Genomic DNA, 15,594 nt, shown 5'->3' with positions numbered 1-15,594 from the left:
TTTTTTGGTTCTGGGGATTGAACTCGGATCCTTGCGCTTGCAAGGCAGGCCCTCGAACCGCTGAGCTAAATCCCCGGCCCCTAGTCTTTTGGATTTTATCCTGGATATTTAAATTGTATATTGTGGAAATTCTGAATTCTTTTGTGATATATTTGAGGGTTATTTTTTATTCATTATTTTTATTTATTTTAAGCATGCACACACAGGTATGTTAGAAGAAAATCGTCCTGGAAGAACTTCCTTAGTCAGACAAAGTAACTCTAGAGAAAACCTCTCCTTGCACTCTGAGAGAAAGAAAGCAGGGGAATAGCACGGAGAGGAGCACGGTCAGAGACATGAAGGCTACTACTTCAGTTCAGAGCACTCGCCACTTCATGGGTCGTGCTTTAAGGAATCATTTTTCTGAGCTCCAGGGATACTTTGATTTCAAATTTGGTTAGGCAATGTACTGGTCGCTTTTCCTATTGCTGGGGTAGAACGCCTGACATACACAGTATGAAGGAGGAAGTGGCTGCTTGGCTTCCGATTTTAGAAGTGTTAGTCCATGTTGGCCTGGTTCTTTAGCTGTGGGGCTGAGGTGAGGCAGAACACCACTGTAGAGAATTGTGGTAGGGCAAAGTTGCTCACTTTAAGGAGGCTGGGAAGCAGAGAAGAGGGGGAAAATGCCATAGAGCAAGGGTCCAGGAACCAGTGGCGTTACCCAAGGTCCTGACCTGTGACCCACCCAGGCTCAACCGGAAGTGTGCTTTACTAATCCCTTCGGCATCTCTCCAGCCAATCAAATTTCCCATCAAGATTTACTGTCACAGGCAGGAATAAGAAACCCATGCTTTTCTCCTAAGAAGCTCTAGACTTCTTACCTAACTAGGAAGCATTCAAAGAATTAGGAAAGTGAAACCAATGAAGAAATTTCTCATTTGCTGTTATAATGAGATTATCACAGTAATTTGTCTTTTTACTGTGTATAGCAAGATTAACTGATAGCCAAATATACGAACATTGCTAGCTAGCTAAAACTCTACCTTGAATTATTTAGGGTGAAGAAAGTCAAAATATAAATATCCTACTGGTACTTATGTTTCATAAAATATTTTAAAAAGTAAACATAAAACTAATAGCATATTCATTGTTTTTTTCCTCTCTACTGGAGCCTGATGACCTTTTGATTGTGTGGATACTTGTCTAGTCAAGGCAACATAATTCCTAGTCATGGAAATTGATTGTGGTGAGTCAGAGCCAGCTAGCAAATTCAGAGATTAAAATGACATAGGCTCTGCTCTCCCTTTTGTCTATTTGACCATGAAATTGGAATTGGTTGACTCTTCTAGCTATGAGTATTGTCATATACTTTATCATTGTTTTTGTTAGAACTATGGAGCCATTAAAATCTTACATTTAGATTTCAATTCAAGGAACCATTTCTCTTAGGGTATTATTACTAGCAGTAAAGTAACCATTAAATTGAAAGCAAGTTGAGAAAACTCCATTTTCATCAGGTTCATTCACATTTTCCATTTGATAAAAACGATCTTTGGAAAAACATACAAATAATTGAATCTTGACCTATTTTGTGATACAATGCACTTTGAAGCCCAATTAAACCCTTGCATTAAGCTAATGATAGTCCTAAACATTCATATTTTAATTAAAGTATATTGCATGTTTCAAAGTAATAAGGGAGAGATTTTGCTGAACAACAGCAAAACAATTATAAATCAAATTTGATAATCTAATTTTGAATTTAATTTACTATTTCCCTGCTCTTAGAAAACTTCACTGTAATTGTTACCATAAAAGAATAAAAAATGAAAATATCTGGTGGAAGATACAGGCTTCCTTTCAGAAGAATCTGTAAACTTGAGACTGAGGAGTCAGGACTTCTAGGAAGTGTAGGTCAGGAGTACAAGTGCAGAGTCATCAACTGCAAGTTAATATGCACAAAAATTGATGCCAGCCACTCCCTCTCGCTTCCACGCATGAATGACACGAACAACACCTCTGTATACTGAATAGATACTGAAAAACTTTCCCCTAATGAAAATAAGCCAGGAAGAAAATACCTGCTTATTTTGTCAATTTGGAATCGCAAACTAGCTATCTAACTTCCTTCTACTCATTTTGAAGTAAAGGTGACTGCTCAGGAAACTAATGCATTGTGTACAAAGTTTAATGTCAGCTTCAGTTTGCTTACATCTAAATATAAGTGGATAACAAGATAATAAAGTAATGCTTGCAAAAGTTTTCACATAACACACTTAAAAAGTATTCAAATTAAAAGAGAATTATTAAACAGATGGAATTGCTCTGATATAAATAAAGAATACAGAGAAAAATGTTTAAAATTAGTATGGTTGGACAGATATGTAAACATGTTAAATATAAATTTATCTTTAAAAATTAAAATGTGACAAACACAAGAAGTAATAGTTACAGAACAGGAATTTTAAAAGTTAAAACAATTTTAAGGAAATGTCATTATTACTTTTAAAGCTGCAAGACAGCAGAAAACACTTACACAGAGTTGAGATGCAATGACTGAAATCTATGAATCTTAGACCTAAATAATATATCATGAACCTGTGAGTAAAAGGAAATAATTCCTGGAGATGCAGAATTTCAAGGGTTTTATCCCACCTGTCTCATCTGAAGGAAGAAATAAGCAAGTTTAACAAAATAGAAAAACAGAAAAGTCCTGCAAGCCCCGTGTTAGGAAAAAAAAAAAAAGATGAAAGAAAAACATCGACAAACTACTTAAATGGATACAAAGCATGGGTTATTGATATTTGAATGACACAAAAAATAGTCTTAGATGAAAAAAGACATTCTATACAAAAACTTTTACTATACACACACACACACACACACACACACACACACACACACACACACATATCCCTGCAGCTATTAATGTGTATTTCTTACCAATGAATAAAGCTTGAGCAGCAGATAGATATTTTGCTTTAAATTGTACTCAAATTATGAAATGTACTTGACATTGTTTAACTTAAAAAATATGTATATGCTGTATGACCTAAACAGAGGTCACATAAGGGACTTTTTAAAAAATTTACATTTGCAAGATGCTAAATGTTGTTTGTTTGCTACTAAAGGTGTTGCTAAATCCTTGGTCTCTGTTTGGTACTGAATTTCAATTGAAGGATGTGATATCTTTCAAATGGCAGAATAAATATTTCCAATAAAATAAAGTATCCTCCCTAAATCAAATCTCAAACTCTTAGCATTCGTAGTAGAGCGAATTCTCTTGGGTTTCAATAATGGTAACAATGTCAGAGAGGCTGCTGTGTGTGGCACATTTAAGGACCATGATATTGCATTATGTTAGGTAAAGGAAACAAGCAAAAATGTAATATATAAGTGAGTTTTAGCAGTCGTGATCTTTGGTGAACTGCACAGAAGACACATTTTTTTTCCCTTGTCCTTTTGGTTATTCTTTTAAATCTGATTTTCATATAGATTTGTGTTCCATTGTATTCTAAATATAATGTAATTCTGAAGATGTCTAGTGGCTTCTAACCAGGCATATATTAAAAAATGGGAAGCAGTGTGAATGTACATATTCATAATAGCTGTCTAATATTTTTCCCCTCAGTAGACTGTCATACTGTATATTTCCACCCAACTGAACTATTATAAATCACTTTTTAATATCTTTTTATCTGAGCAAGAAAAAATCATTTGTATTACAGACATGTAAATTTAACTTAAAACTACAAAACCTAGTTTGAGGCTTGATACTGTGGCCATAAATCATATACAATAACATTGTAAATGAGATAACTGTAACATTATATTCTCTGGGCAAGGTTAATAGATTCAGTTCAAGTCTAGCAAGAAATTGTAGCTGACATTTTCCCATTTCTTTCAGAAAAGCCTTTATAAATCCTCAACTTCTAAATTGGGCTGGATTAGCTCCCAGTGGAGAAAATCCTAGATTTAGTGTTTTTAATTTCCTAAGTTACTGAGTAGGAACCAACTTTATAACTGTAGACAGATATGGCTTGAGAACTTTAACAGATACGTTATTTTTGTTATTCCCATCTGATTCCAATAATAAAGCTAATCATACTCACAATAACAGAGGAAAAGTGATGGTAAAAGTAATAGTAGTGTAGACTTTTAAGAAGCCAGTGAGTTTGGTTAACTTGGATGAACACTGGAAAGAAATACAAATGCACCCTTTTTTGGGTGGCTACACACAAAACACAGCAGGTCGACTTCTTTCCGCTCAGCTCTCAGCTCTTCGCCCTGGTAACAGAATATTTTGCATTCTGCTGTGTCCTGTTTCATGCTGCTGTCAAGCTGACCTCTGAGAACTGGCTCAGTGGGTGACCCTAATCTCCACTGTACCATGATGTCCGGAGGCCTGGAAAGCTGTGCTCCTGAATGCAACCTGTGTGAGGAGAACTGTGCAGGTGCCACAATGACATGGCTTAGAAGATCTTCAAGCCCCTGAGTAGGTAGAAACTGAAGGATCTCAAGGTGACGAGATCCTTGAGCAGAATTCCCCACCGTTTCCTCAGCTTCCTGTCTGCCAGGGCCCTGACTTAATCTCAGATCTTCAGACACCAAGATTACTTAAATGGCCTCATACTTACCAAGTTCCTGAGGTCTTCCTGTGCATTCACATCAGATCGTTCCTCTTAGAATTCGCACTCTTCTAGTCCTCTGCAGGCATCTCTGTCTTTCAAGGAAGAGATGCACACTTTCCTGGCTACCCTTTCAGGCCTTCCCACAGTGAGCCAATTTATCTTAATGTTTGCTGGCCTTCTCTTCTTTAGATACAGGAAAATTCACTCCAGTGCTTAGTAAATGTGCTTACAAAATCCAACTGAAATCACACACTATGCCATGTGGAATTTGCCTGGTTAACACATGGCTCAAAGATCAGATGAAAATTCATGTGATCCTTGAAATATGACATGGCAAATTCACTCTACTCTGACTTTCTCTTTTTTGTTTCCTGTAGACTTAAAAAAAATGATAGTATCACATTTAATTTCCTTTAGGTTGCAGTCTGGTCACTTCTTGAATATTAGCAGGATCTCTTCAACTAGACTAAGTTTTTTTAGGTCAAGGATCATACCTTTTAGTATTTTTTGTATTCCCCACAGGTTCATTAAAGCTCCTGATGAACAAACAGTAACTGACAGTTAAACCTGAATTAATGTTTTAGCAGGTTTAAATCCTTTTCTTAAAGGCTTAGCTGTCCTGGATATATTTCAACTAGACTTTCTTTCTCCCTTGACTGTTTGTAACAAGGTTGTGTGTTACTATAATAAATCTTGCCTTTGCTATTTAATCATTTGATTGAATTACTGTTAAAATTGCCGAAGCATTATTATATTGTCCTTTGAGGGTGATTTAGGAATCAAAAAGGTGCTATCCTTGAACATCTTTGCTTCCTTAACAAGCAATAATCATCTATCTGAGATGTACCTCCAGCTCTGTGCTTAAAGAACTGGGTATTATTTAGAGCTTCTGTGCAGCTCATAGTACTGTATTCTCTCTCTCCTAAAGAGTGGAGATTATTTAGCCATGATTTTATTTTAGCAATGCAAACAGAACCTATTATAAATGTATTTAATGTTGAAATCTCTGATGCAAAGATTCTTTTGTATTTTAATCAGATAGAACATAATGCACCCAGACTTATGACACTTACTTTAATATAAAGGCTGGCCAAGAATTAAGAATGATATTAATATCTGCCTTATGGAATAAAGTATTACCATACATCTTTCAAATATCAGGCTCATAAAGTAAGGAGGTTAGTGTTCTGATAATACAAAATTATGCCTCATAATTGAGAATTATAACTATTTTTAGGAGTATGATTTTTTAATCTTTATCAGAGACATAATAACTTGTCAAAACAATCTTACATGATTGGCAGAAACCCCTACTAACCTCTGTTCCAAAATTTCATTATTTACTATAACAAATTTGATGAAAAGATAGTTTTCTATAAGTTCTTTAGTGACAGTATCTATTTAGCATCAAGTAAATGGTTCATAACTTTAAAAGTTTCAGTTAATAGTTTGTGCTATAGTTTTAAATAAGTCACCAACAGATTAATATACTGAATTATTTTGTTCATAATATTGTTCATTTTCAATAGTTTATTTTGATGCTATTAATATTAATTGAATCCCTCCATAAATAGCTACACATCTTGGATTTTCCTTAAAAAAATTGGTCTAGAGACTTTGTGGGTTACAAAGATATGTAAAAAAATCCCACATATGAGGTGTGATTCAACTATGCAGTGAATGTTGACATTTTAAAAAATGATTATCATAAGAGATGTGTGGTTATGAATCCCCTGAATCGGCCCCCTTGTTTTGAACACATTTATCCCATCATTCCTGCTGCATCCTAAAGCAGTTCTGGAGTCCTCTTCGTGAGGGTCTTTAATAGGCTCCTAGAGCTGCTTCAACATCCTGAGTCCAGAAATTTTTACGTACCGTGGTCCTTCAGACTTTGGACAGAGCCAGACGTTGTATGGTGCCGTGTCTAGTGAGTAAGTCGGATTAGAGCTCACTGTTTTTACCAGCCTGCGTTTCTGTTTGATAGCAGTTGGCAGCAACATTCACTGTCTTTCTGATCACACCTCTGAAAGACACTCACGAGTTAGTGCTTCCGGAACTGCTTCAGAAAGCAGTCAAGACGCGCTGTGACCAGGGACCAACTGCCCGCCACGACTGGGTCGTGAGGCGCAACCAACTTGTACTAACAAAAAATAGATTTAGAAGCTGAGATAAAATCTAAATACCAGAAAATTACCGATCAATAAACAGAAACTAGCGGGAAGGATAGGATGTGTTCAGAACGAGAGTGTGAGTGGCAATGTGTCTCTTACGGTAGTGAATTTTAAAGTTTAGATATGTGTATGATACAGAGGCACACAGATAAGATTATAAGTAATGAGGTTCTAATGTGCTTCTATGGGACAAGGCGTCCAATTGATTCAATGAGCAGTGTGAGTAAACTCTGTCAGTGGAGGGGAGGTTATCACTCAGTGGGGTTGAGCCGGGTGTGGTGGCACAGGGCTGTGATCCCAGCACTCAGGACACTTAGGAAGGTGGATCACTGAGTTCAAGGCCGGCCTAGGTTACATAGTGAGACTCTGTTTTTTTGTTTTTAAACCAAGTAGGGGTTGTTAGAAAAACAGAAATCTCAGGTGAGAGCTGTATGCACTGTGCCCTTGAGAGTCATCGTTTTACCGTTCTCAGCTCCTATCCTGCTCCTTCCTAGCGCTTCCCAAGGCCCACTTGATACGGATTTACACTTCTGCTGAGGGAAGAGCCTGCAGTGTGCAGCGTGTGAAGGTGATGGGGACTACGAACAGCGGAAGCAGCTCTACCTCTGTCTTCCTCTCGGTTTAGCTTTCTGCGGTAGCCGTCCATTCGGGACTGCAGATGCCCGATGGGTCATTATTCTTGAATAGCAAGGTTGCCTCCCTGTGTGTCCCACAGCCGACTGTGTTTTACACAACATTATAACCCTTGGCTTGCAGTGAATGGCACCTCGCAAGTCCTCAATATGACTTGAATGTTTATGGAGGTGAGGGACAGGTCCATATCATTTCAGTGTGGCTGTGATAAATGGTGCAGGTTGGAGTTCAAAGGAAAGTAAATTTGAAAAATCACTTGGGACATAATGGAGAGGGCACTGAATCCTAAGCCTCACACTATAGGTGATTTTTTAAAGCACATGATGCATAATAAAAATTATCATGAGACAAGAAGAATCTATATTATTTTATAACCAAATATACAGTACATGGGAATATTTAGTAATGGGAAATTGGTATTATATATGAATGCCTTAAAAGTGTACAGAATTGTTACATGAAAATATGGAATCCAAGAGAGACATTGTAGCAAGGATATGAAATGGTAATGCTGTGAATTATTTTACTTGCCTAAGTAGCCAAAATAAGTAAAATAACTTTAGATATTTTTGAGAAATCAAATAATATAGCTTATGTTGATAAAATATCTGTCCTTCCTCCCGATAAATTGTTTTTGTCGAATATTGTGAATTTTTAGTTCTTTTTGTATGTTTGCACTTATCAGTAAAGTAGTGATATCTGTGGAATTATGCTATTAAAATGAGTGTTTTATTTTTTACTCTGTGCTTACACATAGGCTAGCTTATTTTTCAATAGCTCAGTTCTATATGATAAATAAATCTCTAAAATTTTATTGCACTACTTTCTATCAACTTCTCTTTATCCCTTTCAATATTATTAAGGTGGAAAATGAATTTTTGCCCATTAACTAAATTGATATTTCTATGTTATTGATTACAATGAACAACCAAAATCTTGAAAAGCAATATGTAAAATTTAAGTTATTATCATGAAAACATTTATATCCCACTGATTCACTTAAAATGTGCAATCATTGCTATTTTATCCACAATGTCAGTGTCCTGAGATTAAGGCCATTGGAAAAAATAGTTCCTAATATCCAATTAATTTTGTATTATCTTTCTATTCACTATTGTTCTAAATCATGTTACATTTTCAATTTTCCATTTAAATAACCATTTTTGATTGTTTTTAGTTTTCAGTGATGCTTTTTATTTTCACTATGAGATAACTATGCTTATATCATATTTCCTTATTCTTTACATTATTCCGAGCCTATCTCATTCTTTGAAATGAGAAGTCTCAGGGTCTCTGGATTTCTACTTCTAATTTAAGTCGATTGCTTCACTTTGTAGTACTCAGCTTGCATTTTCTTAGCTTTTTAACTCTCTACCGTGTATGTACAGTTTGTAGGTTCAGCAAATTCTGGCTGAGATCCTCCATTTTCATTATTATTATTATTATCTCTTTGAGTTCTGTTATTTTCTTTTTCTATTCGTCTTTTCTGGATTTTTAAAAAGTTTTAGACTGAGTATATTTTAGCATATCATTTTCTCTTTTTATTGGTTTATCAGCTGTACACCTTTTTTGTGTATCTGATTGCCTTTAAATTTACATATTTTGATCACAGTGTAACCCCAGGAAAATTACACCATTTCACAAATACATGCAATCCTAACAATAACTGGCTCTCAGTTCCCTTCTGCCTCGTGTGCTGATGTTGCCATTCACTGGGCTTTCATATGTTCTGAACTCAACAATGCAATACACAGCTATTACTTTTTCCTATAGTTAATCATCTTTAAAATGTATCAGAAAACAAACATAAACATTTTGTAACTACAGTTACATTTCTGGTGGTTTTTATACTTTGGAGCAGATCCAGATTTTCATCTTGTATCATTTTCTTTCTGTCTGAAGGATGCTCTTTTAATAAAGTCACAGCATTCCTTTTTACAGGTATGCCGTTAAAAATACTTTCATATCTTTGCTGGGTAATAGCAGCACAGTTTGTAATAACTAAAACTTGGAAACAGTGCCATTGCCCATCAGTTGGAGACTGGATACAGAAGATGTTGTTTTCTATAAAATGGAGTACTACTCAGCCATGAAGAATGAGAAACTAGAGTCATTCGTAGGAAAATAGATGCACACTGAGGCCATATTCTTAAGTGAAATAAATAAGACACACGTGTAAATACTGAATAGTTTCTCTGGTGTGAAAAACTAAAACTGTAAATAAGATCCAAATTGTATAATTGACAATGTGAAATAGGAAGAAAAGGGCTGAACATGTAGGGGAAGTGGGAAGGGTAGGGGAAAGGAAAGAAGGGAAAAGAAAAAATATGAGAAAATGGAAAAATGGAAACAAAGTCTGTAAATAGGGGAGTGAGGAGTGGGTAAAAAGAAGGCAGGGGTATGAGGAAAAAATGAGAACCAATACCTGTCATGTAAAGGTGCAAGATCCCAGTGATGAATGGAACTGTGTACTGTATACTTAAAATGCACCCAATAAATTTAATAAAAATACTTTAGTCTTTTGAATACCTAAAATATTCTTTATTTTGTCCTGATTTTAAAAACTACATCTTCAGTTGATAGAATAATACAGGCTGATCATATTTTCTTATACGTAGTTTAAGAAAATCAAGTCTCCCGGCTCCCATCACTGCTGCCTGCAGTTCAGCTCTCATTCTTACCTTCCTTCTTCTGTGTGTGACGTATGTTCCTGTTCACACACATCCCTTCCTTCTTGGAGTGCATTTGAGATTTATTCTTCATCGTCGGAGTTAACCAATTTGATTATAGTGCTCTTTGTCATTATTTCTCCCACTTCTTCATGTTATTGAGTTTGGTGTTTGGTTCCTGAATCTGTGGATTTATTGTTTTCAGCAAATTTGGAAATTTTTTCAGTTGTTACTTTTGTAGTGCACATATATCAGACTCTGATATCTTAAAGCCTGTTAAGTCTTATTTTTAATTTTTTTTTCTGTTTGTTTTATTTTGTATGGCATCTATTACTCTATTATAAGAATTCTGGTCTTCTCTTGTGCAGTAACTGATCTACTGTTAATCCTGTGCAGTTTACATCTTATGTAATCATTACTAATCTCCTGTGTCACTTCTACACATGTACTTGCTTTTCTATATGTCTTAGTGACTTTTCTCTCATTGCTGAGACAAAATACCCAACCTTCAAAGTTAAAAGGGAAAAGGTTTATTTAGTTCACAGTTCTTAGAGTTTACGCCCACAACTGGCTGGCTCCAAGACAGAGTGGCACATGGCAGGGTGGCAACAGCTCATGGTAGTAGAAGACAACAAAAACAAAGGGCTAGACAAGCCTCTTTCTGTCCTTTATACGGTATCCAGGCTCCTGGGATGAAGGTGGTGTCATACCGATCAGTGCACTGGTTTTGTAATCATGAAGTCTTAATCCCAGCATTGCACACTCCAGATTCAGCTGCTTTTGACCACATGAGGCTTTGGGGTTACATCGAGCCCCAAACCATAGCACTACAGTTATTCAACATAGGGGATATATTTATTAAGGTTGTTTAAAAATCTATTTTTCTTAATTCCATTCTCTATCATTTCTGAACTTATTTTTATTGATTGATTTTTGTCCTCATTGTAGGTTGTATCTTTACGTTTTTTTAAAATACCTTATAATTGCTTATTCTAAGATTAGTAACAATATCTAAGCCTCACCATTGGCTTAAGAATTAAGTAAAATAGTATTACAAAATTGAAAATTTCTTTGCTTTTTTGTTACTCTTCTGTAGGCTTATGCTTCTCTCTGCATATTTTATTTCCTCTTTTTTTGCAAAAACAGTTATCATAATGTTTAAAGCACATTTCTCTCTTTATGTTTGTCCTGGTTAATTTTCTTATCGCTGAGATAAAATACCCGACACCTAAACTTAAACATGAAAAGGTTTATTTGGCTCACAGTTTTTTAATTTGTTTTGTTCTGTTTGTTCTGCCTTTTCTTAGTTTATAAGTACATTTGAGGTATGCAATACAGTTACATTCATCACTGGAATCTTACAACTTTACATGATGTGTCTTGGTTCTTATTTTTTCCCATTCCTTACCCCTCCCCTCACCTCTTCCACCCTTCCTTGTTTACAAAGATATTGTTTCCATGTTTTTCCATTTCTCATATTTTTTCTTTTGCCTTCTTATCTTTCCCCTACCCTTTCCACTTTACCTACTCTTTTAGACCTTTTCCTTCCTATTACACAATATCAGGTATACATTTGCACCCTTATTTACAATTTTAGTTTTTCATATCTGGAACTATTTGGTATTTAAACATGTATGTCTTATTAATTTCACCTGAGAGTATGGCCTCAATCTGTAACCATTTAGCTATAAATCCCTCTAGTTTTTCATTATTTATGCCTGAGTAGTACTCCATTTTGTTAAAAAAAAATCTTCTTTATCCAGTCTCCAGTTGATGGGTTGGGCTGTTTCCAAGTTTTAGCTCTTACAAACTGTGCTGCTATAAACTTGGGTGTGCATATATTGCTGTGGTATGATTCTTTTAATTCTTTTGGAAAGATACCCAGCAGACAAATAGCTGGGACAAATTGGACCTCTGATCCTAGATCTTTGAGGTGTCTCCGTATTGATTTCCACAGTGGTTGCACTAGTCTGCACTCCCACCAACAATGGAGAAGGTTTACTTTCTCCCACAACCCTGCCAGCATTTGTTATCTGTTGATTTCCTGATAGCAGCCAATCTTCTTTGGGTGAGGAGGAATCTCAGTGTTGTTTTCATCTGCACCTCTGGAATGACCAGTGATGTGGAACATTTTTTCATATGTTTATTAGATGCTTTTACTTCTTTGTCTGAGAAATGTCTGTTCACTTGAGATGCCCAGTTTTGAATTGGGTCTTTATATTTGGGTGGCCTGCTTTTTTTAATTCTTTATGTATTCTACATAGTAGACCTTTGATTGAGGAATAGCTGGTGAAAATTTTCCTACATTGTAGGTTGTCTCTTATCTCTGTTGATGGTTTCTCTTGCAGTGCAGAAGCTTTTTAATAAGATGAGATCCCAGTTGTTTACTCTCTGTGCTAGTTCCTGTGCTACTGAGGATTTGTTCAAAAGTCTTTTCCTATGCCAATGTCTTCAAGAGTTCTACCTAACCTCTCTTCCAGCCGGTTGTGTTTCTGCTGTAATATTTTTGATCCATCTTAATTTTAATTTAGTGCATGGTGAGAGATGTAAGTCTACTTTTAATCTTTGCAAGTTGAAATCCAGTTTTTCCAACACCATTTATTAAAGAGGCTATCTTTCCTCCAGTGGGGATGGTTAGCTCCTTTGTCAAAAATGAGGTATCTGAGTAGGTCTGATGTTGTTTCTGCATCTTCTAATCTATTCCACTGATCCTCAGATCTGTTTCTTTGCCATTACCCTGCTGTTTTTATCACAGTGGCTTTGTAATACAGTTTCACGTTGGGCATTGTGACGCCCCCTGCCATGTCTCCGTTTCCTAGAATTGCTTTTGCTATTCTAGGTCTCTTCTGATTCCATATGAATCTTTGGACTGTTTTGTCAAGGTCCATGAAGTATGCTGCTGGAATTTCAATCGAGATTTCACTGAATCTGTACAGCAGTTTTGAAAGTATGGCCATTTTCACTATATTGCTTTTTCCTACCCAGGAACAAGGGATTTTTGCATTTTTTTAATATCCTCTTCTATCTTTTTTCAATATTGTAGTTCTCAATGTAGAGGTCTTTTGCTTCCTTTGTTAAATTGATTCCTAGATACTTCATTTTTTTGAATGCTATTATGAAAGGAAGTGTTTACGTAATTTCTCTCTGAGTGAGTCTGTTATTTGTGAGCAAGGCTATTGATTTTTGAGTGTTGACCTTGTATCCAGCTACTCTACTGAAACTATCAATGAAGTCTAGAAGTCTTTTGTCAGAGTTTCAGTGTAGTTGGCTGGCTCCAAGGCGGGATGGCCTGGCAGACAGGCATTGAGTAGGTGAAACAGTGCATGGCAGGCAGAAGGTAGCAAAGCTGCAAAGTAGAAAAGTTGCTGCAAGCAAGCACAGCAGCCCTCTTTTGTCTGGAATATAGCCCTTAGGACAGGTGGCACTCACACCCAGGTTGGACCTTCCCATAATCCACACCCAGAACTATTCCAAATCAGTCAGCAGACTAGTTTCGTAAGCACATACACCTGATACCAGCACCACACACTTCATCCCAGTGTCTCAGACTCTGCTCCAGCCACCTCTGAAAAGTCAAACCTATGACTACATGAGGCTTTGGGGGAGACATCTAGACAGTAGCCATAGTAATATTCTAAATATTTCTTCAGAGACATTTAGTGCTGATCATTCTCCACTTTTCAAATGATTTTAATTTCACCTTCTTAATAACCCATTAGCATGTTAATTAAATCTTTCTCATTTTTAAATTCATACTTCTCTACAGCTTATACCCTCCCTCTTCTTCTCCCTGTAGCTTAGCTCCTCAAAATGAATAAAGATTTTATTCCGAATGCACTAAAAACTATTTTTCTAATTCTGCTACAGTGATTCATTTCTTTGTGTCCTTTGTAATTTTTAGTGACTATCCTCCACTAAACAATGAACCAAGCGAACAATGCTTTTTCTGTAAGTTTTATATACACTGTGTTGTCAAAGTATTCTTAGAAGGTAGATTTGCCTTAGAGTATCCTGGGATCCTAAAATCATCTAAGAAGCAAGACCTACTCTCATAGTAATTTCTCATTTGAATTTCAAGGCTTATTCAATAAGTTGTATGTGGCATTCTCATTTGCATACATTATAAATTATTTATGAACTACCTAAGACATGTACTGCCCAGTTAAGTTTTATTTATTCTTGTTTTTGTGGTGAGTTATACTGAATTCACGCAGAAGCTCTGTTTGCAACACCTCTGTTGTGTGCGAGCCTTGTTTCACATTCTCCAGCAAGCACGAAAGCACTAGTTTTTATCTCACATTCTGGTTTCCTGCATCCCTTTCGTCCTCTGCTTTCTCTCTGCTCTCTCAGTTTGCATGTCTGCTTCAATCTTGGCATATAAAGGTCTTTGTTACTGGAAAGCTTGGCTGTACATTTAAATTTGTGTGTTATTCTATTCAGTCTTTTATATATTTTGAAAAGAAAGGAGAAATTCCTGTGTACAATCTACATAGCACAGTGAATACTCAGTCCTTTAGAATATTGCTCGACCCCCTCTATAGATTGTTTCAATTGAAGTTAAAAAAACAAACTAACATAAAGAACACGTGACTGTTTTCCCAGAGAGGTAGCGAAATGCTTTTCAGTTCATGCAATATAAACCTTTTCTGGCTTTCTACACTTACAGGTATTTTTCCATTTACTCTCATCCCTGGTTTCTCTTCTTGAGACTGCCAATGTATTATCTGATGCTTGTCTACTCATCATGGGTCATTTTATGCATTGATGGTATAATTGAACGGTTTTAAGCAGCATTATCAGAGACATCTCTCCTAAGACTTTAAATGAATCTGTTTGTGGGTGTCTGTTAGCTTTTCCACTTCAGCCAACATGTTAGAATCCAAGCGCCACCCGCTTCCTTCCAGGTGCACTCTGGCGGTCCTTGCCTCCAACCTCCTCCCGAGCGACTACTCCTGATTCTTACCGACTGTTTGATCCTGGGCCATGGTACTCTCCGCCCTCAGCTCCTCACTCAGGCTCAGCTCTCTGGGAACCTTTAGCTCGCTTCCCTGGATGCAGTTTCAAACATAAATGTTCCATGTCAGCCTCCTCCCCAAAGGTGTTGTAATCAGTCCATTTCTTTCCATGCCATTCATACTATTTAAAAATAGGCCACGGTCTTTCTCAGCTTGACTTACAGTGAGATCCTCATGTGTGTCCAGATCTAGAGTTCTGCCACTTCAGGGTAAACGGCTCTTTTCAAAGGACACACTCAATCAGGATAGTCTTCTGCTTAAAATCTTGTAACCATGAGTATACTCAAGCCTGGGATGCCTTCTCTGTCTTCCTCACTATTTAATGTTCAGATTAGTGTTTATCCAGGAGAACTTCTCAGGTGGTAAAGTTGACCCTTTATTTATTTTTTAATCTTTGTGCATGTTTCTGTCACATTTATCACACTGTGCTTTTCTGTACATAGCCTAATTGGAGAGACAGCTCTTTGAAAGTAGCACTATATCTACTGATATATAT

This window comes from Fukomys damarensis, unplaced genomic scaffold (assembly GCF_012274545.1).
Source record: "Fukomys damarensis isolate Sample0158 unplaced genomic scaffold, DMR_v1.0_HiC HiC_scaffold_3, whole genome shotgun sequence".
In the NCBI taxonomy this organism is placed as follows: Eukaryota; Metazoa; Chordata; class Mammalia; order Rodentia; family Bathyergidae; genus Fukomys; species Fukomys damarensis.
Note: the sequence above shows the minus strand (reverse complement) of the source record.